The sequence below is a fragment of the Crinia signifera genome, chromosome 5 (assembly GCF_055691185.1).
Source record: "Crinia signifera chromosome 5, ASM5569118v1, whole genome shotgun sequence".
Classification (NCBI taxonomy): domain Eukaryota; kingdom Metazoa; phylum Chordata; class Amphibia; order Anura; family Myobatrachidae; genus Crinia; species Crinia signifera.
Window position 1 is genome coordinate 239,892,491 of NC_139221.1, and position 27,687 is coordinate 239,920,177.

General features: G+C 41.3%; 1 protein-coding gene across 11 annotated transcripts in view; it reads right to left on the minus strand.

Moving 5' to 3' along the window:
• RARB (retinoic acid receptor beta) overlaps nt 1–27,687 on the minus strand; it is a 750,738-nt gene that overhangs the window by 57,726 nt on the left and 665,325 nt on the right. The gene's annotated exons all lie outside the window — the stretch shown is intronic.

Genomic DNA, 27,687 nt, shown 5'->3' on the forward strand with positions numbered 1-27,687 from the left:
CTGCTGGGGGAACCGCAGCGGTAATTAGCTGGTCGCAGGAGCAAGCTCCTGCGACCAGCGATTACAATGGGGCAGAAAACGGGAGCGCGCACCCGGCGATTTATCGCTGGGGCACACTTCCATCACTGGCAATATGGTCGCCTGCGACCATATACCCAGCGATTATAGCCCATATCGCCCCCGTGTGTACACAGCATTTCCTGACCACAAAGTGGGTCCCGACCTGCTCAGCATGGGGTCACGACTCCATGTTGCTGACCATCAGGCTGATGACTTTTCTAATCTCAGTAAGTGATTCAAGGAGTCTGAAAAATCTGTTGAATTGTCTGTTATTTTGGAGTCCTCGCATCATTTTGTGCCTCCACAATGCTGCCATGTATGTACTGTCTGCTGACTACACATGTCATGTGATGACCTTCTGCAGCAACTTGCTGGGGTCCTATAATTATATTTATTGTCTGATGTGGTCCCAGAGCAAAATAGTTTGATGACCCCTGGTCAAGATGTTAAATCCCCTTTTTAATTTTTTACTTCGATTCCACACAATTTATGTTGATCCAACCTTAATTTAAAAGTATTTATTGGGCTGCAGACAACACTTCCTACTTTACTGGACTGACCGTAAAAAAAGCCTTTGGGTACAACATTTTCTCTCCTCCAGCCTAAAAAACTTGTGTTGACGTTAAGCTTGTGTTGACATTTTTAGGTGTCGTCATAGTCACTGTCAACTAATAGTGGTCGACCTAATGCATGTTGACCTAGACACTATTGACCCATTATACCAGAACCAATGTAAAATGTGCAGAGAGAGTTAGATTTGGGTGAGTATATATATATATATTGTTTAATTCATGCAGAGTCACACATAGGAGCACTACCCTAACTGGTAATTAACCCTGATCCTATGGGCTCCTATTGATATTTGTATACCCTGTGAGGTCTAAGATACTTTCACTGATAGTCAAAACCGAAGGGATACTTTATAGAAACCTGGTATTTTTTACCACATTCAAGAGTTCCAAGTTTTGAATTCTGTCTTTTTATTAAATAAGAAGCTCATAAATGCACCTCACAGGAACATTGTACATCAAGAGATTCTGTACATTTATGCCTAGAAAATTTTCTATGCGATTGTTTGAATTGTTGTGTACTGTCATTAGGCGTGGGTCTCAAGTCCCTTTTTAATATTCCTGAGATGTTCACTAATACATGTTTTCAGGATTAATATTAATATAATTGGCAATGTAATATTTTTTGCATAAACATTGTATTGCGCATACTACATTTTTGGTGTGGCCACAAAATGTTTGATCTGCACATCCTGTCCATGAATACTGAATTTGTCATACTGTACTTGCTGGTACCCTTGGAATTGATGTCTTTGCAACCGATGGAACATCCACATCTTTCAAAGCGATTAAGGAAAACAAAAGACAGAGAGATACAGCAAATGTCTAGCAAAAGCTGAAATGAACTGTATATATAGCTATAAGATCTTGATACCACAAGGGTTCAATAAGGATTTAAAATGTAAGCGGTTTATGTGATCTAATACTACCTGTTCTTGCCAATAAAATGTATCTGTATTTGTTTTGGTGTAGATACTAATTGTCCACTATTGCAGTTTCATCCTAGACTATTGTTTTTCGGGTTATAGTATTTTAGATCTACAATGTCTAGGAATGTAGAAATTTTGACCATCGACCTTTTGACTGTCAACCTTTGGACCCTGTTGACCTTTTTCACTGTCGACCTTTGGACCCTGTTGACCCTTTGACTGTCAGCCAATAGTGGTCGACCTTATGACTGTTGAGTCCGAATACCGTTTTTCGGTCTTTCGTCAATCAATCCAAGAAATATGTCCTGATCATCACTTTTATTAGAGATCTATCCTACTGCATTTTTTTGTATTCTTTTTGGAATATTATATAGCTTTATATATTTATAAGAGAATGCAGTATATACACTCATTTACATCTGGTCTTGGATGACGGGTGCAGGGCCGGCGCCACCTCTAGGCATTTGCCTAGGGCGCCTGCCACTGGAGGGCGGTAGTGGGAGCAAGGACCCCCCTTGATGAAGGTGAGTGGCTGTCACTCCTCCCCCCCACAGCGACTCAGCGGCCGCTGCCGCAGGCCCCCCCATGAAGTGACTTGGCGGTATCACCCCCACCCGCCACCCCTACCCCCCGTGGAGCAAAACAGCGGCCGCATCGCATCCACCAGCAACCCAACCCAACCCCCCCCCCCCCTGTGGAGCAACCGTGGCGGCCTCATTGCATCTCCCCCCCCAGATTTTGCCGGTGGGATTCAATGTCCCGCCTGCTGAGCGCCGATAAGTGGGCGTAGTTGCGAGAAGCATCCGGGAATCGGCGAGCTGCGGCCGGTAGCTCGTCCATTCCTGGCCATTCTCGGCAGAATGTGCCCGACTGCTTGTGAAGTCAGGCACGTTCTGCTGAGATCCCTGTTCAATGCCGTCGAGGAAGACAGCATTGAATAGGGCCCCGCCACCATTTCCCCTGTCAGGAATGTTGGTGGGAGATTGAATATCCCCTAAAGCTGGGTACACAGTATTAAGATATTTGCAAACAATATGCATGATAACGACATATTATAGTGCATATCGTCTTTTGTGTACCCACTATATCCTTATCATTCGTCCGGCAGCAGTCAATATCATTGCCGCAAATTGTATAGTGTGTACTTAAATTTACATATTGCTTTCCTCATTACAGTGTTTCAAAAACCGGTACTTGTGTATTTGCAGGGCGCCCACTAAGCTATTGGCTTAGTGGGCTATTCTGCGTTGTGAAATCGCATCGCATGGCACATTTTCATGCCGTGCAATGCGATCTCACTAGTTAATTTATTCACTACACCCTGTGATTTAGCAAAACACCCCCAGTGTACATGTCAATGTGATGCTCCGAAGCTTGGCGAGTGGACGCGGTTACGCATCCTCCCGACCTTTACATACCCCCACTATCCACGTCGGCGTGGAGTTGAATCTTTAAAGTGTGGCGAGCGCAGCGAGCCACCGAGCCCGAAGTGTGGCGAGCGTAGCTAGCCCTGCGAGGGGACGTGGATACCTTTACATGTATTCCGCGTCCCCTCATGGGGCTCGGTGGCTCATTGCGCTCGCCACACTTTATAAAATCACCTCCACGCCGACGTGGATAGTGGGGTATGAAAAGGTTGGGAGGACGCGTAACCGCGTGCGCTCGCCATGCTTCGGGGTGACGTGGATAGTGGGGGTGTGCGTGGGTGCTTTTAAAATGAAGTTCCATCACATCTCATCGCATGGGTGCTTCTACAATGAAAAATTGCATCGCATCGCACCGCAAATGGCATGCAATACGATCCGCGGGCAAGGGTGCACTAAAAATTAACTAAGGAAAATCGCATTGCATAGCAAAATTGCATGCGATGCGATTTTTCTACGGTGCCGTACGTATGTAAATTGGGCGCCCTGCAAATACACAAGTACCCAAAAAACAAACAAACCACTAAATATGGTACAGTACAGTACATGTGTGTTCAAGAATGTTCATAATGTATGTTTAGAATTTAGGTAGAAGTAGATTAAATCAGAGTAAGCAGATACTGTTACTGTTAATTCCTCTAGCTTCTCGCGTGCGGTCCCTGGGCATTCCCTTGGAAACGCAGACGGGTTGACGCCTGCGTTGCTAAGGGAATGCCCAGCGTTTTCATGGAAACACCCATAAAATGCTGGGCACTCTCCTGCAGTGCCCTCTGCCCGCCCGTGTGAAAGTCTTGACGAGTGTGATACTTGCCAAAGGCGTTCGCACAGTGGATCTGCACATGCGCATAATTGAGCATGCACATGCACAGACCTCCCCACCATCCAAAATGGGGCCGAATTTGGACCCGTACGAATCGGCCCCTTTGTACAGTCTTATAGAAATATAGAAATTGATGGCAGATAAGAACCACATGGCCCATCCGGTCTGCCTTTTAGGGTTAGGAGATATAGCAGTGGTTCCCAAATTCTGCTGATACCTACTAATCCTTCTCGCTTACTGCCACCAGCTTACAAAACCTAATGAATGAAGTGAGTAGTGTGCGAGTAGGGATTACATAAATAGGGCACTGGCAGAGAAGAATGACCCCCAAGCACTGGGAAAGACAAGCCAGTGGTGCAGCTTGCATATATGTGCTGACCTCTGTTTATCATCCTTGTGAAATAGTGCTCATATAATGGACAAGGGTTCTATAGAACATAAATGTTCTACAAAAGATAGGAGAAAATAAATGATTTCGTATTACCACACATTAATGACAGAAGCGACTATAAGGATTTCAGATTTACAGAGATTATTGACTTGTTGACTCCACCATCAAACTGGGGTTATACTAGATAGATAGATAGATAGATAGATAGATAGATAGATAGATAGATAGATAGATAGATACTGCAGATTTATTGTAGCTGACTTGTATACATTTATTCTTACGGATACTGCACAATGATGCTGTAAGATTGTGGGATTTGGCCCTATTAGCAGATTGACAGCTTTCCTGCAAGTACTTAGCTCAATAGCTGCATGATGCTTGTGGAACACAAACACATTATTTAGGGCAGTCTTATGAACTGCTGCCAAGGACTCCCAGATACAAGCAAATCATTCACAGGGGAATCATTTCTCTGCTCCATTGCTGCAGCTAGAGCTCTCCCTGATAATCCCGTTCCAAAAAGCCTTATGTGAAAATACTAAATTCTCTCCAGCATTCTCAACCAAAAATACACACATTTCACGAATTTCTGCTTCCCAACAACTGCTTACGTCATAGTGCTTTCCATGTTGCATAGAGTATTTCAAGGGAACCCATCTCACAGATGTGCAACTGTATTGTGCCAAATTAGTTATTTTTCAGAGAAATGTGCTGTGTGCCCTCCTTTACAACAGAGAACACCCCTGTAAATGTACTGGGAAGAATACGACATGCTCCTCCCATACAGCCTTTGTTCCTGCCTGGAGGGTGACATCACAAGTGGCTGCAGTTATGCCTTGCTGAGAATCTACCTACTACACACTACAGTGACTGTCTATTGGCACATGCTGAGGATTGCTTGCACAGTCAAATTTCCAACAATCACAATGTCAACAGTCGGAAGAGCCACACCCTAATGTTGAATGTCATAACGTCAACATAGTTAAAATGCTGACATGTGAAAAAGTAGATACCATTAAACCATCAATAAAATAAACTTTAGCTATGTGCTTAAAATTGAGTCGACATTTTGAACATGTTGACATTTTGAAAGTCAACATTGTGGGTGTTGGCATGCTGTACATGTCAACATCATGGTGTATGCGTAATGACTGTCAGCATTGTGATTATTGCAAAACATACAGTACCATACCCGCTTGCATACTAACCATACATTAAATGCAGGAATACACCGCCTATACAGGTGCCACCACATGTTCTACGTATGCCATAATAATGAAAGTCAACTGGGCTGGTGCAGTGGGCACTACATAACTGGAATAGTGTACTACTTTAATAGTGCATTTTTACAATTCACATGTTCAGAAAGAAAACAACAGCAAATTCAGTGTGTACAATATTTTTACAACCCTTCAAAAGCTATTTGCTTAAATTGATGTTCAATATATATATATATATATATATATATATATATATAAAAATACACATATAGGTACTTGTGTATTTTGGCGGCGCCCACGATGAGGATCGCGTCCATCGTGTGTGAAAAATCGGGTCCATCGCGTCGCGTCGTGTGCATTAACATGGCACACGACGCGACCGACGCGATGGACCCGATTTCTCCATAGGCTTCAATGTTAAAATATTTTAACATTGAAATCGTGTCGGTCGCGTCGGTCTTGTGCCATTATAATGGCACAAGATAAGATGGACTTGATAAAGTCCATTTTACATGGAATAAAATGGGAAATGGGCCAATATGGCCCATTTCTCATTGTATATGTCCCCGTCATGTCCAAATATAACTGCCCCCCCATTGTGAGCGGCACCCCAGTATTGACGTCAACCCGAAGCGTGGCGAGCGCAGCGAGCCCGCGAGGGGCGGCGGTGCGCGTCCTCCGACCTTTTCATACCCCTACTATCCACGTCGGTGTGGAGTTGAGAATAGAATAGTGTGGCGAGCGCAGCGAGCCACCGAGCCACGCGAGGGGACGCGGACACCTGTGAAGCCCGCGTGGGGACGCGGATACCTGTGAAGGTATCCGCGTCCCCTCACGGGGCTCGCTGCGCTCGCCACGCTTCGGGCTCGGTGGCTCGCTGCGCTCGCCACACTATTCTATTCTCAACTCCACGCCGACGTGGATAGTAGGGGTATGAAAAGGTCGTAGGACGCGTACCGCCGCCCCTCGCGGGCTCGCTACGCTCGCCACGCTTCGGGTTGGCGTCAATACTGGGGTGCCGCTGACAATGGGGGGCATTTATATTTGGACATGACGGGGCCATATACAATGAGAAATGGGCCATATTGGCCCATTTCCCATTGTTTTCTATGTTACATGGACTTTATCAACTACATTTGATCTTGAGCCATTATAATCACAAGTCCGACGCGACCGACAGTATTTCAATGTTAAAAATATTTTAACATTGAAGCCTATGGAGAAATCGTGTCGGTCACGTCGGTCGCGTCGTGTGCCTTAACTTTAAGGCACACGACGCGACGCGATGGACCCGATTTCTCCATCGGGTTCAATGTTAAAAATATTTTAACATTGAAGCCTATGGAGAAATCGCGTCCATCGCGTCGCGTCGTGTGCCTTAAAGTTAAGGCACACGATGCCCGCGACGGGCGCCGCCAAAATACACAAGTACCCACATATATATGTACAGGGATCTGGATTGCGCAATACTGCTCCGAATGAGACATATGTAAACTACAGACAATTCAAATGATGCGCTAGTGGGTAACTTATTTCTCACTCATCCAGTATATATATATAAAACAAATGGTAGTGAGCAGGGACATAATAACACTATGCCTGCAAACAATGGGCCTTATTCTGATCTGAGCTCAGTACAAATTTGTTCTTAAAATGGGCAAAACCATGTGCACTACAGGTGGGGCAGATGTAACATGTATAGAGAGAGTTAGGTTTGTGTGAGTTATTTTGTTTCTGTGCAGGGTAAATACTGGCTGCATTATTTTTACACTGCAATTTAGATTTCTGTTTCAGCACACCCCCCCCAAATTTAATTCTCTTTGCACAGGTTGCATCTGCTCCACCTGTAGTGCACATGGTTTTGCCCATTTTAAGAACAAATTTGTACTGAGCTCAGATCAAAATAAGGCCCAATGTGTGCTGCTGAAGTCCACAAACCTTCTTTTGCCAGTCTCTGTGATGGTGAACAGAAATGACCTTGTGGAGTCAATTAAAACAGGACATAATAAAACCAGCAATATAGAGAACTACTCTGCAATGTTCATAGCAAAACTAATATTATACTGGTGATTCTGTCATGTCTAGTGTAATGGGATTAAGTGCAAAACATTTATATAGACAGACCAATCCATTTAAATCCGCCTTTATTAAATCAACGTATCTGTCTGTCATCTTTATTGCTCACATTGTTAATAACTATTTACTGTACCTAATATCTCTATTGCTACATATCACATAATGCATTCCGAGAGTGCTTAATCCCACAGCGGAAATATTTCCAGCACTCTGACGCACATACATTAAGTTTGATTCAATCTGAAACCAATTAACCTACTATCGGAGGAACATAGATGTGATATAACTCTTATACAGATGTGCCAAAAATCTAGCACAGTGCTGGGAGTCACCAATGCTAACTCCTGTCCATCTAACCAATCAGCTATTGGTCTAATATTTATGAATCTATCTCTCTCTCTCTCTCTCTCTCTCTATATATATATATATATATATATATATATATATATAAATCCATCTTGTAGCAGTTGTGTTTTATACAATGTTGTTATTCCATGCATACATAAAATGTGAGTGCTAATTTAGCAATATGCCATGATGTTGTTTCCGGTGAAATACCGAGGTAGTGACTACTTAATTATCTTGATTTACTGTACTGTGTTAGATAAGATAAATGTCTATTTTTTTGCATAAATTGCCATATTTCAGTTCCCTTTTGCACACTTGCAAACAGTTTTAATAAAAGAGCGCTGCGGGTAAATCTGTTACATTCCTGCTAGCTTCATCAGATTATTGCTGAGATTTATAACTGAAAACTATCCATCTGGCCTCATCAGCTTCGGTTTCCACACTCCCAATACTACAGAAAATTAGATTATTCTGATTAAAACAAAAAGTGAAAAATGTATCAAACATTTCCAGGACTGATCATCTATCACTATTCCAACCCTGACTATAATAAAAATAAATCAGAAGCCAACATGTTTGAACCTAATTTTTTAAGCATGACATTTTCCTCTGCGTTTCTTTCTTAAATGTCACCCCATTCTACAAGACTGAGTGATTCTGTCCCCGGGGACAGTCAGTCATTCCAAATTCTGTGGCTGCAGCTTACCAGCCCTGGCTCATTTTATTCCTCAGACGTCACTACAATCAGAGGTACTACAGATCATCCCAAAGCATCGAATCCAAGAGAAAGCAACGACACACTGGCTATTTGGGAGCGGGGTTCATTAAACCATGCTAATGAAGTAGTCTGGATCCAGTAGGTTTTGTCTTCTCATTTATTGAGAGAATTAGGAGCTGAGAGGCGGAGATGTCCTCTGTGGACTGTTGCCAGCATCTATCACAATATAGTAAAGCAGTTTTCAGCTCCCTTAGTAGTATCCTCCTTGCGCCTATCATTATCTGTGTCTTGATGATATATATGATGATATATGATGATATATTATCCATGAAGTGATGTTGAATGATGTAGAACAAACAACCTGTGGTGTGAAGACCAACAGTTTGGACCTAGCGCAGCGGTAAGAAATGACTGGTTCTCAAGCAACATGTGCAGTTAGCCGCTGCGACCATTTCCGAGTAATTTGCGCATACGGTCAGTGAGGAGGGGGCCCGCAGCGGAGGCTGCACGTGGGTCTTCTCCTCTATTGAAACGACCCTGCTGCTGATGTTGCGATCTTTTGATGTGCGCAATATACTAATGTGGGCAGAAGCTAACCTGAGTATAGGGGCGCCCACTGCTATCACATTATTTCCGTCCAACAGCCTATACCGTAATTGCTAAAACATCTTTCACAAATGTTGTTATGTCAGAGAGTCTTGTGTAGCCACGCGGGCTGAGCTGCTATCCCGGGACACGGAAAGCTCTTCTGTAGCAAGTAAGATCGCAACTGTTCATTTACACATGCCCAGAACATGATGTCAAAATGGTCATGGCATGCATGCATTTGGCTGACCTCTACCAATAACCACCAACCAAACGCCATCTCCCTGCCACTTCCTTTGTGATTCACTGATGCTAGCACAATTCAATCGCTGCACATGCACACTGTGGCTCAGCCGCATGTGCAACAAGAAAACATCAGCAAATGTGCATACAGTAGCCGATTTGTGACTGCACCTGAATGAGCCTCCGTATGCAGCCCTCATGACCAGAATAATTTATCTCTATTCCCCCCTTTACGATTACCAATGGGCCTGATTATCAGCTGGGAATAAAATAAGACAGTGTACTGTACTATAAAATAAACTGATAGTACTTTAAAATGAAGTAAAAAAGTATGTAACTGTGGGAAGAATATAACAAGTACTGTAACTTGCTAAATCTATGTTGCACTACAGGTGTGGCACAGTGGTTTACATTCTAGAGAGGTAGATTGAAACCAAAATATTAATCACTGTGTATAAATAAAGTTGTCCAGCATTTTGGGGCTACATGCAAAAGCAGCCAGAATTTACTCTGCATGCAAAAAATGTAAGTATTTACACCCCTTGCATTGCAAATTGGTTTATTATTATTTATTAATTACCAGTTTCTAATATAGCGCACACATTCCTTAGTGCTTTACAGAGAATATTTTAACATTCACATCAGTCCCTGCCCCAGTGGAGCTTACAATCTATATTCCCTACCACATGTACACGCACACCCAGATATTCTAGGGTTAATTTGTTTGGAGCCAATTAACCTACCAGTATATTTTTTTGGATTGTGGGAGGAAACCGGAGTACCCGGAGGAAACCCATGCAAGTACGGGGATAATATACAAACTCTACACAGTTAGAGCCATGGTGGGAATCGAACCCATGACCTAAGTGCTGTGAGGCAGTAATGCTAACCATTACACCATCAATACTGGTTTGTCCACGTACAAAGTTGCTTGCATGATATGATGCGGTAAGGCTTCCCAGTGACTTCAATTGGCAACCATGGGCTATCCTACAGATACAGTATAGGGACAAAAGTATTTGGGCACCTGACCATTACACCATCAGGGAATGTTGGTCCCTCTTTTTCAGCTATAACAGATCTTGGAAGGCTTTCCACAAGTTTTGGAGTGATTCTATGTGAATTTGTGCCCATTCATTTTGTAGAGCGTCTTCGTTGAGAATGGTATTGGTCACCTCTACAATCTTGCGCCAGTATGTCTGAAAGGGAGGGCATTCCCACCAGATGTGGAGAGGGGTCCCCACCGCTCTTTCACATCTTGGGGACTCCTGGGTAAATCTTAGCTAACACGCTAGGGCATCGATACCATCTTGTAAGAACTTTGTAGTGTGTTTCCAATGTCAGAACATTGACAGAGGAGGCAAAGGTGTTCCTTAAGATTGGGAAGAGAATCTTTGCTCTATTATCAATTTATAGAAAGTGGATAGAGTATGTCGAGGGGATGTCTGGGAGAGGCACATTTTCTCGCACAGAGTTGGCTCCCTTCTTTTGGCTATAGGAGAGAATAATTTTGTCAGGTAGTGTTTAATTTGTAAACATCTCCATATTTCTTTGTTTGTCAGGTTCCACTTAGCTTGTATCTCCGGGAAGGGTAGTACCCCTGATGAGTCTAATAGTATGTCTTCCCTCTTAATCCCTTTATCACGACAAGAACGGAAGAGTGAGGAATCACAGCCCGGTGGGAATGACGGATTGTTGAAGAGAGGAGTGAGTGGGGAAGGAAGTGGTGAGAGAAAAGGATGTGAACGAAGGCGACGCCAACTCATAAAAGTGGGCCCCTCCAATGGGTAGGAAACATTGGGGATTCTGGATAGCCAGGGGGAATCTGAGTGCATAGAGGGAAGTGAGGCTGATTCAATATCTACCCACTGCTTCCTATCAGTCTCACGAGTCTACTCCAGAATCCTCATAAGGTGGACTGCATGGAAGTAGGAGAGGAAGTGGGGAAGCTGGAGCCCACCCTGGTCTGGTGTCCTAATTTCTAACTCTAATTGCCCATCCACCATTGGTGCTACATATTGTAATACTAATTTTAACTATATGCATATTTAACCTTCTATATTGTAACATCTTTTAAATATAGGTTTATAGCTTACTTAAGTTATTATCACAGTTCTAACCTTTTGCTAACACTCACATTACTGTGTATTGCACCCCCGAGCCCTTCACATGTGCAACTGCCTACTTAGCTAACTCATCGACCTGGACCATGACCACATGCCTCTCTCCACCACCAGCTCCTGTATGACCACCACCATGCCGAGCTCCTACAGACTTTACTCCATGACTAATGTTATTTGATTGCAGATTCTTCCCTTATGGCTATTATGGAGAGATTCCTGTTGCTTAAAATGTCTTATCCCTTCTCAAGCGTATTACATTTTGCAATCAATTATCATTAAATGTGATTCTAAAGGCACCCAGAGCGTTACCTTAATGTGTGTGGCTTTTCAGTTTTAATTAAGGATAAATAAGGGTATTTTTTTAAACAGCATTTAATATGTTTTCACTTTAGCCAGCCATACTTGGCTGGATTGAAACAATCCAGGGACTGTCTGGAGATGACAATCAGTTTATATTACAGAGACTGACACGTATTAATCTTACAATTTTCTGTTACTCTGTATTCCCTTCTACCAAGTTCATTTAAAAGGACAACCGAGTAAGTGTTATCAGTACTACTCCAGGTCACTTGGTAAACTATTATTATCCCATTTTTATAAGAAATAATTTGTTATACTGTGTACAATTTATGTCGCTGGTTTAGGTCATAAACACACTGTAAAATATAATGCCATATCACCATTAAAAGCAGTGAAAGTATACAGTAAATCCCTGGGAAGGTGGACATCCTGTCCCTCACCCCTTGATTGCCTGAGGATGTAGCAATATACTGGCTGAGCAGAGGACTGTGGACTGGTTAAAAGCAAACATTTCATATTAGTGGTGTGTAAAAGAGCATTTATACAGAAAACCAAAGAGTTATAAAAATAAATATTGCGGTGAACTCCACAGAAACACTTGGGTCTATAAAACAGCATGGGAGACTGTCTATTTTCAGTATCTTCAGACAAGAAAAAAAAGAATTAACCTTTGAAATGACCTTTTCTGTACTTCTGCCAAACCTAAAGTGGCATATCTGTTTTCAGACAACTAAAATGCTTGTAAAATCTGCGCCCCTCCCCTCCCTACCCAAACTGAATTGAATGCCTCTGGAAAAAAGGAGGAGCCACCAAAGAGAGAAAGGAGACCTTTAACAAAGCAGTAGTATGACATTTAGGCAATTGTCATTTTATACACAGAGCGTCGATAGTAGATCATCCCATTTTCCATCATATTACATATTAGTTTATTTTGTTTTACATTATATTCTCTGCCATTAGTGGTGGTTCCATTTACAGATCGTGGCTAATTGTCTGGTTGCCGGCCTATTGCCTCTGATAAGCCGGCACACCTTACAGCTTATCTGGGATTTTGTTTTGTCTGCCTGAAGCAAGGGATGCAAAATCCATGAAAGCAGAGAATGTAAACATACAGGTTTCATTGAATCGTTTGTTTGTTTTTTCGCCATGAAATGTGTTAATTATCGGGCGATCTAACTGAATAGTCCAATAAAAACCATCTGTAAAAAAAAAAAGCAAATAACTGAATTTTTCCGCTCCCAATGTTTTTTTGGGAGGGTGAATTGGATTGGGTCTATTGCATACTCTCTCTCTCTTTGTCTATGGACCCAATTGTCTTTGTCTTTGCTCAGGACTGCAGACACTCTTACACAATGGTTTCACCTTGTACAAAATGTATTGGTCCCAAACAACTAGGCCGATATCCAATTAGGTACACTTGTTTTTGGCTGACAAAAACAGCCTGATAGCGCTTCTTTTGACCAATTCTCATTCTATCCAATTACAGTCCATTTTTATTGTCCAAAAAAAGAATCCTGCCATAATACAGTCACTGCCAGATTAAACCTTGTGGAGGTCCCTATACAGTGAAAATGTTGACGCACCCCTCACAAATGATCAAATCTTGATAATTCCCACGCAAATGATCTCCTAACATGTTTTAGTTTTACCAAGCAACAGTCTACGATCAGAAAACTGTAATGTGAACCTGATAACTACCGTATGTAGTTGTTTATGGGTACATTTTATTGATATAGTATTTGCTCTATAGAGGCTTTATTGCTCAGTTTTTATATATTTGATTTGATTAATTTTCTGTCTTTTTTTAAAACATTTAATTTTTTTTCAAGATCAAATCAATATTATTTTGATTTGATGGTTGTTTTGGGATAAACTAGCATTCATGTGAATACAGCCAATTAACTCACTGGCACTAGTGACATACTGTACAGAACTGGAGCTCTGGAATCTAATACAGTATTAACAAAGGAGAAACTCGGCAAGGATCTGGGGATTTCAATTCCAATGCCCCTGCAAATACAGCCTGCTTGGTTTTTATATTGGAGTCCTACGTTCAAACCCTGATTGTGGCAATTTGGTTTGCCGTCTACACCGAGATCCGGAACAAGCTTGAGTCCACTGCTGCTGTGTCCCGCAATCGAATGACGGATGGCTTGCTCCCTGCTGATTCCAACAGTGGCAGCTCGTCAACAGGTGACGCCTGCCGTGCAGGTGTAGCTGGAGCCGTCCACGAGTTCCGGCTCCCACTGGTGTTGGTGGACTCCACATCAAAAGCATTAAGCAGCAATTGGAATTTCTTTCCGCAGTTTTGGATCGCCCTTACACCCCCAAAATACAACTGAGCGTGAGAATCTCAATTTCCATCCCATTAAGCAATTGAAACTATATTAAAATGGTGGAGCTCTAATATTTTTCCAGGACTTGGCTATATCTGAATTTAACATTAATTCAGCAGAAAGTGCAATCTATATATGTCTATTTTTTATTTATATTATTTTATTATAAGTGTATATATGCATATATTTTTTTATTTCTAATATATTGTCTAATTAACAATACATTTTATAAATATTCATCCAATTGTGTGGCGCTCTCTTATATGTATGTAGGTATATCTACAAACAGTACAGTATATATTCACCTTCCTGTGGAGATGAGTGACTTTCAGTGCATTGGGGCAGGGCTGGGCAGAGCTGATGCTTTGCAGGATGAGAGGAGGAATAGGCAGAGAAAGTTTATAGCAGGCAAGCAAACTATGGCCCTCCGGCTGTTGTGAAACTACAAGTTCCAAAATGCCTTGCCACAGTTTTGCTATTAAGGAATGCTGAAACTAGTGCAAGGCATGCTGGGATGTGTAGTTTCACAACAGCTGTAGGGCCATAGTTTGGACATGCCTGGTTTAGAGGAAGGAATAAAGAGAGACTGGAGAGGAGGAGAGAGAAGGAGGGATAGGGCAAGATGTCAGAGAAAAGAGGAGGAATAGGGGAAAAAGGGGAAGGAAGAGAAAGTGGAGGAAGGATGAGAGAGAGAAAAAGGAATAGGTCGAGACGGGAGGTAGGAGGAAGAATAGGGGAAAATGAGAGGGGTGATTAGTTGAAAATAGGATAGAAAAAACACTGTAGAAGGTGATAAAAGGAAGGGGATACATACAGATGCCAATCAGGCAGGATTCTTTTAGTAAGAATGCCAAAACCGGCATCCTAATGGAGGGAATCCTGAAAGGGGTCAGCTAAAAACCTACTAGGGACATTTGTAACTGGCACTACTTGAGGACATGATATGTAACTGGCACTACTGAGGACATGATATGTAACTGGCACTAAATATGTGCAAGAAAATGATTGCTTAGCATTCACATTAAGTATCTGAGATAGTACGCAAACTTTGTCTTTGTTTCATGTTTTGTAACCTTGTTTCAAGCACAAATAAAATATATTTGTGTGTATTTCATGTGTTTGATGTGCCTATACTACATAAATGTAAGATACCTCAAGATACCTCATTCAAATATAAAAATATACGGAATAATCCTTTATCCAAAATTCTTCTTCTCCCGAGCATTTTGGATAAGGGATAATCAACTGGTACTTACCTTCTCCCTCCCCCAAACTTCCCTATCCACAGCATAACCCTAAACACCCCCCATTCCCTGCAGCCTGAGTCTCTCTCTAGTACCTAAGCCCCCATTTCCTGGCCTGACCCTAACCTGCCGTGATATACTTAAGTTTGGCATCCTGGTATTCAGGATTCCGGTACCAGCATCCTAATTGATAGTGTGATTCCGGCACTGGTCTCCCAGTGGTAATCGGGATGCTGGCATCTTTATAGTAAATGCCGGCCTCCTGACCACGAGGATGCCGAATGCATCCTGGCAGAAAGATACAGTACTCAGTAAGAGTGGAAGGCATTAAGGTATTCCAGTGTTAGTGTAAAACACAGATAATAAACTACCCTATTGCTAGAGGTAAGAAAGATAACTTATCTTACAGACATGAGTCCCTTGGTAGCAGATACTGCCATGGGTCCAAAACTCACTTTGCTGCAGCCCAGTCACTGCTCAAGGCCCACTCCAAAAAGTTGTGGATCATTGACGCTGTCCCTGCAGCATGTGATTTATAGATTCCTGGCCTCTCTGTGTCAGCACACGCTCTGCACCTATAAGCACCCCGACAGTGCACATCACTTAGCCCCAGCCAGCTGGGGCTAAAAACATTTTGTAGACAGCCCACATCAGTGTTGACAGGCTGTGTGGTTGGGTGGGTGCTTGAATACAGGAGATTCATTGTAATCATATCTTAGTCAAACATACCTTAATTTAAGCCTTCCATTCACCATGTAAGTGTATATATATAGATGTCACATTCCTGCTTTCCCTCTGGCGATCGTTATGCATATTATCTGAGATGTAGCAAAAGTAAATCACAAATATGTAATAATCCAGAATATTATAGGCAATCTTTGGTTTCTTTCTTAAATGATGTCTAGGGAAACGTTTGTGCCCTTTAGCCCTCCTAGCCCCCAATGTTGGATAACCCAAGCCTTACACATAATGACCTATGGAAAATCACAAGCAGACTTGATGACCCCAGCAGATGGGCTGGGCCCCATTCCGGGACAGATTTACAACCTGAGATACAAGATACACCCAATGCCTGTGCTGGACAAACAGATAAAAGGGGTCTGTACAAGAGGTGCTGGGATGTTCTGTCCTCATTCTTGGAGCTAGTCTACAAGTTTTCAAATCCTACAGGCTCAGAGACAGCTCTAGATTTCCGCTTGCTAACAGCAAACTATACTCAACAAAGAAGGTTCAACAACGGATACACACCCATAGTGTATACCCATTGGAAGTCTACTTTCCATCTGATATGGTGTTCCTGCAGGAGGGGCGTTGGTAGAGGGTGTACCAGGACAGGGACAGCAAGTAATATACATCAGTGTCCAGAATCCGCGGAAGCAGCTTCTTAAGACACATGAAGTAGCCTTGCTGGAATTCTCCCAGTAGTACCTTGTCCTCTGTTAATTCTCCAAGGGACAACCCTCTTTCCAGATTCCATCAGTGAAGAACTCCAGGCTAACACTCCTTTGGAGTCACTGATGTGAATATTGACTGTCTAGTAGGTGGAAACTACCCTTTGTGCTGTTTTACAGTATCCGTAATCATTATATTTGCTACCGGTATCATTTGTATATAGGGTGGTAATGGTTTACATGTATGTAGCATGTGTGTAATAAAAGTGCCTTTTGAACTCTGGCTGTTGTGTTCTTGCTCTTTGATCCCAGAACCCATAAGGGAGCCGGGTACCAAGTAGGAGCTATAATCAGTGCCTTTGTCAAGGCCAAAACTCACAATCAGAAATAATAATGCCCACATAAACCCAGTATCTTCACAATATAAATTAATTGTAGATTTATTTGCCCGACAAACTATGCACAGTACCTTAAACAGCATAAGAATCAAACAAAACCAACAGGTTCCAGTAAAAGGTAGGCTCCATTCTGGATTATATTTTATACTCAATCCTTACATTTTATATTGTAGAGGCAGTGATTCACATATTCTTAGTGTACTTCTTCCATCATACTGTATTGTTCACTTCTTTTGATGGCTTTTCATATCATATGCAAAGATCACAGAACGTCAAAGTTGCCCGTCAAACTTCTAAATGTGTCTTTTTGCTTTGCCTAAACTCATATGGCAGCTTGCCGTTTGTGTTACTTGGCTTTCCTCTGATTTAGTAGAAACAGGATCACAGCAGTAACTGGGAACCTGCCACAGTAATTAGGAGGTTGACTTAAATGCTGCCTTTTTGTCAGCTGAGGTCAAACTGTCTGAAATCCTTCTTTGACCTGGGTCTCACATATATTATTTATACTACTTTCCAGGACCTGCAGCTCTACCAGCACCTTTAGTTTCATATGAAATCCTTTAAGGGCAAGATGCCAATATGATTTACGAGTTGAAAAAATTGAACATTATAGAGTAACTTGTTTATGAGTAACTTGAAATTCTTAATTTCAAATTAATCTTTTTCTTTTTTACTCCGCGATTCTGAATGTGAGTGCCAGGCTGGCTTTGGTCGCTTGTAGCAAAGTACATACGGATGACTTTCTTCTAGCAGCTCATTGCACAGAGTTAACTCACTAAAATACCGTTTTCTACTTGGATTAACTGACCCAGTTATCTTGGCTGAGAAACGGAAACAAAGGCTGTAACTTGGATGTCATATGACGTCTGAAATGGAGTAAAGAGGTTGTGTGTTTTGCAAGGCTTGCTTCTTAGCTGTCCTTTTTCTGTTTGATACCTTAGGGATCCATTTAGAATACAAAAAAAAAATAAGACAGTAAGTAACAGCTTGAGATAAACTGCTGACTTTCGGTATGAAAGTCAGCAGTTTATTGTGTATATTATCATGTATATTATTCTTTCCACATTTATCCTGTATATTATTCTTTCCATGTGTACGCCCTTAGCTGCCCTGTCCTGAGTATTGGCCCAAGTGAGTTTCCTGTACATTTTACTATAAATAGAGCAGGCTATTGTGCTGCATTCATTACACAACTGAAAGTATTTGTTTTTACGGTTGATACGCAATATCCTTTTGGAATCAAATTGTTGGCGTTTAAGAAGATACTGCTGAAGTCATCCAAATATCTTCAAGTCATCCAAATTTCTTCAAGACTATTTTTGTCCAAAGAAAAAATAACTTTTCAACTTCTTCCAGTGTCCATAGTCAGGTCAATGTACTAAAACGTACACCACCACTGCTGCAAAGGGAAAAGTGATGTACACGTATTAGATTCTGTCATAATGCCAGTGCTGTTGAGACCACGACTAAATCACATAAGCTGCATTTACAGTAAGTGCATTTCGACGCAATAATGATGGCGTAAAACTGCTGCACTGCACATGTATGTACAATTTAACTTGTGCAATCTTGCACTTGAATCTTGATTAACTTACTTTTTAGTTACACTTATATGTTAACTTTACAACTAAACTGTTTCGGAGATGTTGTTGTTGATGATTATGATGACTGCCACTTCTTTGAACCAGGTGCATCACACCCCAGATTTCAGTTGCAGTGTGCAACTAAGAATAGATACATGGAAGCTATATGTGTAGTCCCATCTTTCTTCTTTAAAAATGCCTCTTTTGTTTAATTCTAAATCAACTCCTAAGAAAATGTTGATATCAGAAAAAATGTTTAATGTGAATTGTCTCTGAAAATCCCTTTGTAGATAAAGCAAAAAGACACATATAGAAGCTTGATGGGCACCATTGACGTTCTGTGATTTGTTACTAATGTATTTGTGACGGATGCAGATTTAGGGTTTAAAAATCTGTTTATAAATGAGAATTTTTCGAGTAGAGGATTAAGGGCTTTAGACTTCATAGTATTGGAGCCTAGATATACATCAATTTCAACCTGTAGTCTTAAGGCCAGGGTTCCAGTCACTCTGGGCTAATGCAGAAGTGCACCCCCACCCCCTTCTCCACCAATTATTTGGCTCATATTTAGATAACAATCTGTAACAGTCTTAGGCCTCAGCTCCATTCATAATGCCAGTGGCATCAATCACAGCCTCATTGGTGGAGTAAGCTGCAGCTATCACGTGATCTCCTCTTCCCGACATCCCTGCCTCAGTGACCCTGGGAAACCCACCAGGCACCAATACTCCCACAGTTCCTAGGGGGGAACTCTCAAGGCCTTGCTCCTCCCCAACTCCAGCAGCACGAGGAAGCGCAATCTATTGTATCGATGCTGCACCCGCCAGGACCCAGCTCTCCAGGCTGCAGCCTAACCAGCCTATTCCTTAATCAGATCCAGGGTTAGGCCCATGCACATGGGGCAACACTTCAGCCCTGTGCTGAAAGATCTAGTTTAGCACAGGTCACTTGGCACATATCACTGACACACATGCGATATGTGCTGAGTGATCTGTGCTGACCAGCGCTGTGCTGACACTGGTGATCTGTCTAGATTTTCACTGCATGCAAGAGCTAGTCAGGCAACGGTGCTCGGGGGCATACACATGGAGCGAATCATGCTAAGTTTCTAGTCATATCAATTAGAAATAAGGCAGAATTGCTCTGTGTGTACAGGCCTTTAGGAAAACAAAACATAATGTGTTTATTTGCCATTTATACCCACATTTACAGGGTTCTCTTTTACTGTCAATTAGTTAAAAGCCCGTCAAGATAACGGCATCTGCAATGTACAGATGGAGTCATCTTTGCAGTTCTCAGGGGAATGGCTCTGCACGCCGCGAATGAGGCATGCGTGCGAGATGCTTGCATGCCCCATTCGTGGCAATGGACGCGCTAGCCTGTGAGATGCTCAAGTGCCCCTGTCCCAGCGATCAGGACCTGGCTTGGTGCACTAGCGCTAATAATGACCACGGCTCCATCTGTACTTTCACTTTGAGCTGTGACAGTTTTTAGCCAACAAACTCTTCACCCCACCCCCAGTCCCTATCTGCTCCAACCTCCAATCTCTGTCTTCACAGCTCCCTCTTTCCATATCCAGCGAGTTTGAAACAGTATTCCTGCAAAAATTGCTTTCACTTTCTGTTAATACATCTTGTAGCACACAAAGGAGTAATTTGGTCTGTTCAGTGGCCTCTAGTGATCAGTATTGGTACTTCAACTCGTAGAGGTGAGGAGTAGTTAGCGTATATATATCTCATAACATTAGAAATATCTATTTTCCAATACTCCTCCTATTCCCCTCCATAACTGAGAGAGATCGCAGGTATTGGACAGATTATGGTTAGACAGAGAAGATTGGTACTGGTGCTGCATGAGGAGTGATGTGTTTCATGTTAGTTGGAAAAACGGTATGTATTTGCTGCTGCCTTCTAAAGTTTCTAGAGCTGGGTACACCCTAGGTTTCTAGAGCTGGGTACACCCTTGGTGATATTTGCCCATTTCTGATAGATCAGACTGACAGTGTACCCAACGTAAGCGGTCAATGCCTGCTTCAACTGTAAGAGGTATGCAAATTGTGTTCACTGTTAGGTCTGTGCTATAAGAGGGAAATCAACAGGGAAGAGGAAGGTGACTGCACTGGAGAAATCAGCAAGGTGAGAGAGGGCACTCCTACCAATGAACATTACTGGGCTCTATTTCTATTACTGCTGTTACCGGATGACTGCATTCTTCCAGATAGTTAAGATTTGCATAGAAAGTTACTCTCAAGTAGCATGAGTTTGCAAACTTTACCACTTCAGCATTATTGACACAAGATGACATTTATTACCACTTATTGCCCCGAAAAGGACAATTCCTTTGTTGAAAGTGCTACAAACAAATATGTCTACAGCTGTAGAGTTGTATCCAACAACAAGTTCCAACAATTTGTTTTATACAGCAGACACTGTTCAGGTGCCACAGTTAGCTGTAATAAGTATAAAACTATATAAACTACATGATTACATATGCCGGGGGAAGCCGCAGGGGGAAACAGCTGACCGCCAGGAGGAGCCGCTGGTCGCAGGAGCAAGCTCCTGTAACCAGCTACCACTTCAGGGCTGGCTGCTGGAGCACGCTACCGGCAACAGTCGCCCTGTACACATGGGGATATGGTCGCTCAGCAACCATATCCCCAGCAATAATGGCTGAAAACGCCCAATGTTTATGGGGCTTTAGTAAGGTAGGAGGCTAGGACCACCCAATATATAAAATTCACATGCACACACAGAAGCTTCATCATATTTCATTGTACTTTATAATTGGGAACAAAACAGTAATAAGACAAGACTGGGTAATATCAGAAATACAAAGGGTAGTATTCAATTAGTGCTGTTTTTCCGACAGTTGAAAAAGTAACCACTTTTCCAATTTACATTCGACCTATTCAATTAAAGTGCATATTTTTCGAGTGTTCGAAAAATCAGCATGAATTACTCCCAGATCCACGTGTTTTAGTCTTAACTGTGGCTGTTTTCAATAATTCTCCGCCAATTCGGTTTTGATTTTTTACAGAAGTGAATTTTTTGTTTGGCTAACCCCAAAAAATTACTAAATGAATACCCCCCAAAGAGTTAAAGCCAGGTGCACACTGGGCGATAGGCCGCCTGGTCAGATGGATTGCTTAGTGTGAACTTATGGTCACTTGCAATGCCGCTAGGTTTGATGTGCCACATATCAAATCAAGTGACATCTCTACCGACACCATGCCCCTTATTGAAGAATGGAACAGTGATCCTTCATTAACATTGCTTCTGTGTGTACGGGTAATCATGACTGACGAGGATGTCAGAACAAATCCCCATTGCTCCAGTGTGTACCCAGCTTACGAGGGCTCTGCTGACTTGTGGGCACAGTCATATTCAAAATAAAGTCAAACAACAGATCACAAAAATACCAAAGTTCTTGAGGAAAGCTATAAAAGTGTTCTAGGCTTCTATTATTATTATTATTATTATTATTATGATTTATTATTATTATTATTATTATTATTATTATTATTATCATCTGTTTTAATATTACTAATACTATTTTTTTAGTATTATTCCCATTTAATTAAGGATACCATAAATCCTTTGGGTTCAAACCGCTTTCTTAACTGCTCAGTAGTTAACGTCACTCTGTTACTTTTCATTTACTTGTAATCAAATTTCTCAGTAGTAAATCATAACTTGAAAGAAAAATGAAGAGATAAAACACATAATTCTAAAGTAATTAGTGTTCTCTGCAATGGCCTTTTATGTTTCCTGCCACTTAAGCAGCAACGCTTATGGACACAAAATATAATATATAGCCAATTAAATGTAGGGCTATATAACATTTACTTTTTTTGCACAGATAAAGGGCAAAAGAAAGTGGGTCAGGCTATTTGGCTTTCTTATATATAGAGAGCTCCAAAACATTTTGCATTTCTTGAAAGGTAAAAGCTAATATCCCAATCAGATGCAATCCAAATAAAAAAAGAATCCTCCCATAAATGCTTAAGTTATATTCTTTATTTAAACAGTTACTGTATATCTACAACAATAAAAACCTTGTTATGTATTCAGGCCACAGAGAGTGAAATCCTGCACTTAATTAAATGCTTATCGCCCCCAGGCATTGCCTCCAGGGTTCCAATGTGTAAGTTTTCAATGTCAACTGCAGAATTTGCCTTGTACATGAGCGATAGCATAAAAAATCCAACACAAAATACAGTAGGCTACATCCAAAAATAAAGGAGACAATCTTTAGATCGTAAGAACTTTACATTTTCTAAAAATGGTTGCCAACAGCTCAGTTTAAACATACAGCACAGCTTAATTATTGTGATCACTGTAAATAGGTAAATTAACCTATTTATGATGCCATAGAAATATATGCAGTATGTACAAAATAATAATTGTCAGAACCTACAATAATGTACAAATATTTCAGAACAAGAACTTATATCAACATTTAATAGAATTGTAGAAAGAAGCATTGTAGGTGTTCTCGCAAGGGGTAAATAAATAATCATTTTCTATAGTGTGAACGGGCAGCTGCCCCCTCACCACATCCACAACTTCTCAGCCAGGTCTCCGCTACCTCCTTCACACTCTACACTCTATTTTGTTCTAGTTTAACCATCCAACAAAGGTGTTGGGATTTATTAGTATTATTATTATTATTATTATTAATAATAACAATAATAATAATAAATTCAGATTAGTACATCTAACTATTAAAAACGTATCCAACACGACTTTATTTGCATATATATATATATATATATATATATATATCTATATAAACATTTAAACAAAATGATATTAATATCAGGGATTTCCTTTTGTTAACATTGATTGTAGATACTGTATATTGAACCAACGATGATCGGGTCATCACAAGATTTTTGTATTTCTTTTAGTAACCTCTTATACCAAAATAAGAACTGCAGCTGTATTTTCCCTAATATTTTGTTAGTGTATATTAATAAAACTGCCACTACACCTAAGACACCAATTGAGCTGATATAAAGATTAACCTTATTATGTTCAAAAATATTTATGTAATATTACCGTACCATGAAATAATTAAATGAATGGAACTAAAGTTAAGTGGACTACATTATCTATTGTTATCAAGCTTTTAGATCAAGTGGGTTTAAACATCTGAAATATAATGATGTTGACTGTAAATTATATCACCTTATTCATCATCATCATCAATTTCTTATATAGTGTCAGCTAATTCCACTGCGCTTTACAACTGGGAGAAAAATGTTAATAAAATAATACAGAACGGGAAAGTTGGAGACAGGCAGGTAAAAGGGCCTTGCTTACAACCTATCAATCTAGAATTAACAATTACATTAAATAGCTTTTTATTGGGCCTACTTATCATACTAAATTTTGTGGTCAATTCTCCTAAAATAGAGGATTTTTGGAAGGGTGTTGCATATTTCTTATATCCGTACTATTTACCAGCTAAACTTTTTAGATCTTGGCCATGGACCTTAAACTATGGACTAATTTAACACATTTTGGAGCAGGTGTTTCAGCATCTGGAGCAATTTTCAATCCTGTGAAAAGAATGTAGAATTTCCTCCATGAAAGAGAAGAAATGTCACAGTTTGAGAAGACTTGAAAGAAAGTCAAGTTCACAATAGCCAAGAATAAAGTGTATAGCAAGCAAAGTTGTATATACATGGAGATATGGACACCACTCCACAGGCAGCATATGCACAGATAAAAACACTAGAGAGATGTTACCATTATTGGCTGTCTTTTGACTGCTAAGGCACCAGACAATTAGGGTATCATCTTTCTATTATTTTTGTCTATTTGGGGGTAAGAGGGATCACCCCACTGTTACCCATTTGTTGACCGGCAGCCAGTGTCTGTCCTAACTTTCTACTACAGGTCGAGTATCCCGTATCCGAATATCCGTTATCCGAATTATTCCGAAATACGGACATTCCAGAAAGTGAAAAAAATTTTTTTTTTTGCTAAAAACTCACTGGGGACATATGTAACAGCATCACTGGGGACATGATATGTAACTGGCACTATATATGTGCAAGACAATGATTGCTTGGCATTCAAATTCAGTGCTGAGATAGTACACACATTTTGTTTCACGTTTTGAAACCTTGTTTTTTGAACAATTAAAATATGTTTGTGTGTATTTTATGTGGTAATAAAATATATTTGTGTGTATATTATGTGTTTATACAGCATAAATGCAAGATACTTCAAAATACATCATTGAAATATTAAAATATTCCGAAATACGGAATAATCCGTTATCCAAAATTCTCCTGGTCCCGAGCATTTTGGATACGGGATACTCAACCTGTATAACATACTGATCATCAACAAGGTGAATTGCACCTATTGTAAGTGCAAAATGTACTTTTCCTTCTAACATACATATATGTACAAGTCTGCATGTGTGTGAACATGCCCCTACTGAACTTTTCCTATGTGAGAACACCCCATCATACCCAATTCCATCAATCAGGTTATGCGTGTAGATGTACTTGCAATGTGTTTCACTCTGCAGGCTTGCGTTAGCATGAGAGCGTTTGCTCAATAAATTCACATAAGATAAGCTACCAAAACTGGAGTTCACTTAACTTTGCATCTGACCTTCAAGTACTGTATATTCAATTGCTACGATCCTACATTAATCTCTGGTTGTGATTAACTTTGATGCGCCAAAATGGCTCTTTTGCTCGCCTATCTGTTCTTGAACACATTTGATGAACTACAACAGTGTGTTTAGGAAATTGCATAGAAACTAGTTCCTAGACGAAGAAAGAACAGACAACAGCCTGAATGCCGTTAATGAATGACCTTTCTATGCAGTCACAAATTAGAACGGAATTCACTGAAGAAAACAAGATAAAAGGCGCCTGTAAGATGCTTTTCTGCTCGGAGTTAACATCATATTAATAGAGAAAACAACAGTATTATTTTCTTTACCAGCTTATTAATTGCTCAGTGAAATACTTTTGTAAAGCACAACGAGCAGAAAATGAATTCATGGGCTATTAATCTGTCATACATGGTAGTGGAAGAAATGCTCATTAGATGGGTTGATGCAATTACTGCTATTACATAACCATCTTTACAGAACATAGAGCAAATTATGAATAATATCATTCAATCTTACTTTCCCTGAAAGACCATGAAAGCCAGCAAGGGAGAGTGGTTTCGCATGAAAGAGAATGAAACCACACCACACCAGATAGCTCAGTATAACGATGAGCAACTGTGAACCATTTCTCCCATGATGCTTTGCTAGACAGTAGGGTCAGCTAGTGGTGCATTGCCAAAGGCTGCACTTTTCATTTCGGTATTTAGGACAACATATGAAAGGTGATTTCCACCTTCATGTGCATTTAAGTTATTGTTTTGCTTTTCCTTTCCTCTTGTGCTTTGTAATTATCTGTTTACATCATCATGCAAAGTGGTTTAGGTACTTGTTTCCTATCTGGGCGCCCAGGTTTTCTACGTACGGCACCGTAATGAAATCGGATCGCATCGCATCGGATTCGGTACTCGATGATGTACGATGGCATACGATGCTATCCGATCCGATCCGATTTTACATTGGAATCAATGTTAAATGGTCCCTGAGACCCGATTTTACATTGATTTCAATGTAATAACCCCGCAAACCCACGATTTGTATAGGAAACCCCCCCTGATGGTTTAAAATGCGCCTCCATTGTTAACGCCACCCCAGTATTGACGTCAACCCGAAGCGTGGCGAGCGCAGCGAGCCCCGCGAGGGGCGGCGGTACGCGTCCTCCGACTTTTTCATACCCCCACTATCCACGTCGGCGTGGAGTTGAGAATAGAATAGTGTGGCGAGCGCAGCGAGCCACCGAGCCCGAAGCGTGGCGAGCGCAGCGAGCCCCGCGAGGGGACGCGGATACCTGTGAAGCCCGCGAGGGGACACGGATACCTGTGAAGTATCCGCGTGCGCTCGCCACGCTTCGGGCTCGGTGGCTCGCTGCGCTCGCCACACTATTCTATTCTCAACTCCACGCCAACGTGGATAGTGGAGGTATGAAAAAGTCGGAGGACGTGTACCGCCGCCGCTCGCCACGCTTCGGGTTGACGTCAATACTGTGTTTCTGTGCAGATGTGACAAGGGGAGGGCTTTGAAGGGTTAATAAATACAGTAGTGTTACAGATGGCCCATCCTATGGGCCAAACATAAAATCGGGAACGAAATCGGATCGGATCGCATCGTTCAATATCGTGTATGTGCATTTGTGGTATCCGATGCGATCCGATTTTTATACGGAGAATAGCATGGTGCGCAATTAACTTAGCGGGCGCCCAGATAGGAAACAAGTACCGTGGTTTATTTTTTTCATCCTTGATATGACCCAAAGCAGCATTGTTGATACAAAGTTAGTTTAACACAGAAAACAGAACAGAGCTATGTCATATCCCAGGACAACTATAGTAAATCTAATTATATAAATGTATGGCTATTAACTGGAAGATTGAAAGATAAAGTTATATTACTAATTTATACTAGTAATGGACTCTAAAATATGCCAGAGGTTTTCTAGCTTATAGAACTACCAGCAGTTGCTCCCAGCAACTGCTGGGGTATTTGATCTTTCTTAGTGTATGGACTGTGGGGTAGATTTATTAAGCTCGGTGAAGTGATAAAGTGTCTAGTTTTTATCAACGGCCAATCAGCTCCTACCAGTCTTTTTTCAAACCAAGCCTATAACTTCAAAGTTACTAGCTGATTGGCCAGTGATTAAAACCAGACACTTTATCACTTCATCGAGCTTAATCAGGGCCGGTGCAAGGCACCAGAGCGCCCCATCGAGTCGGGGTGGGGGCGCCCCGGTACCGGGGGGGAGTGGTACCTGTGAAAAAACGTGCGTCCCAGGCGTCCCTGCTGAGTGCTGGTG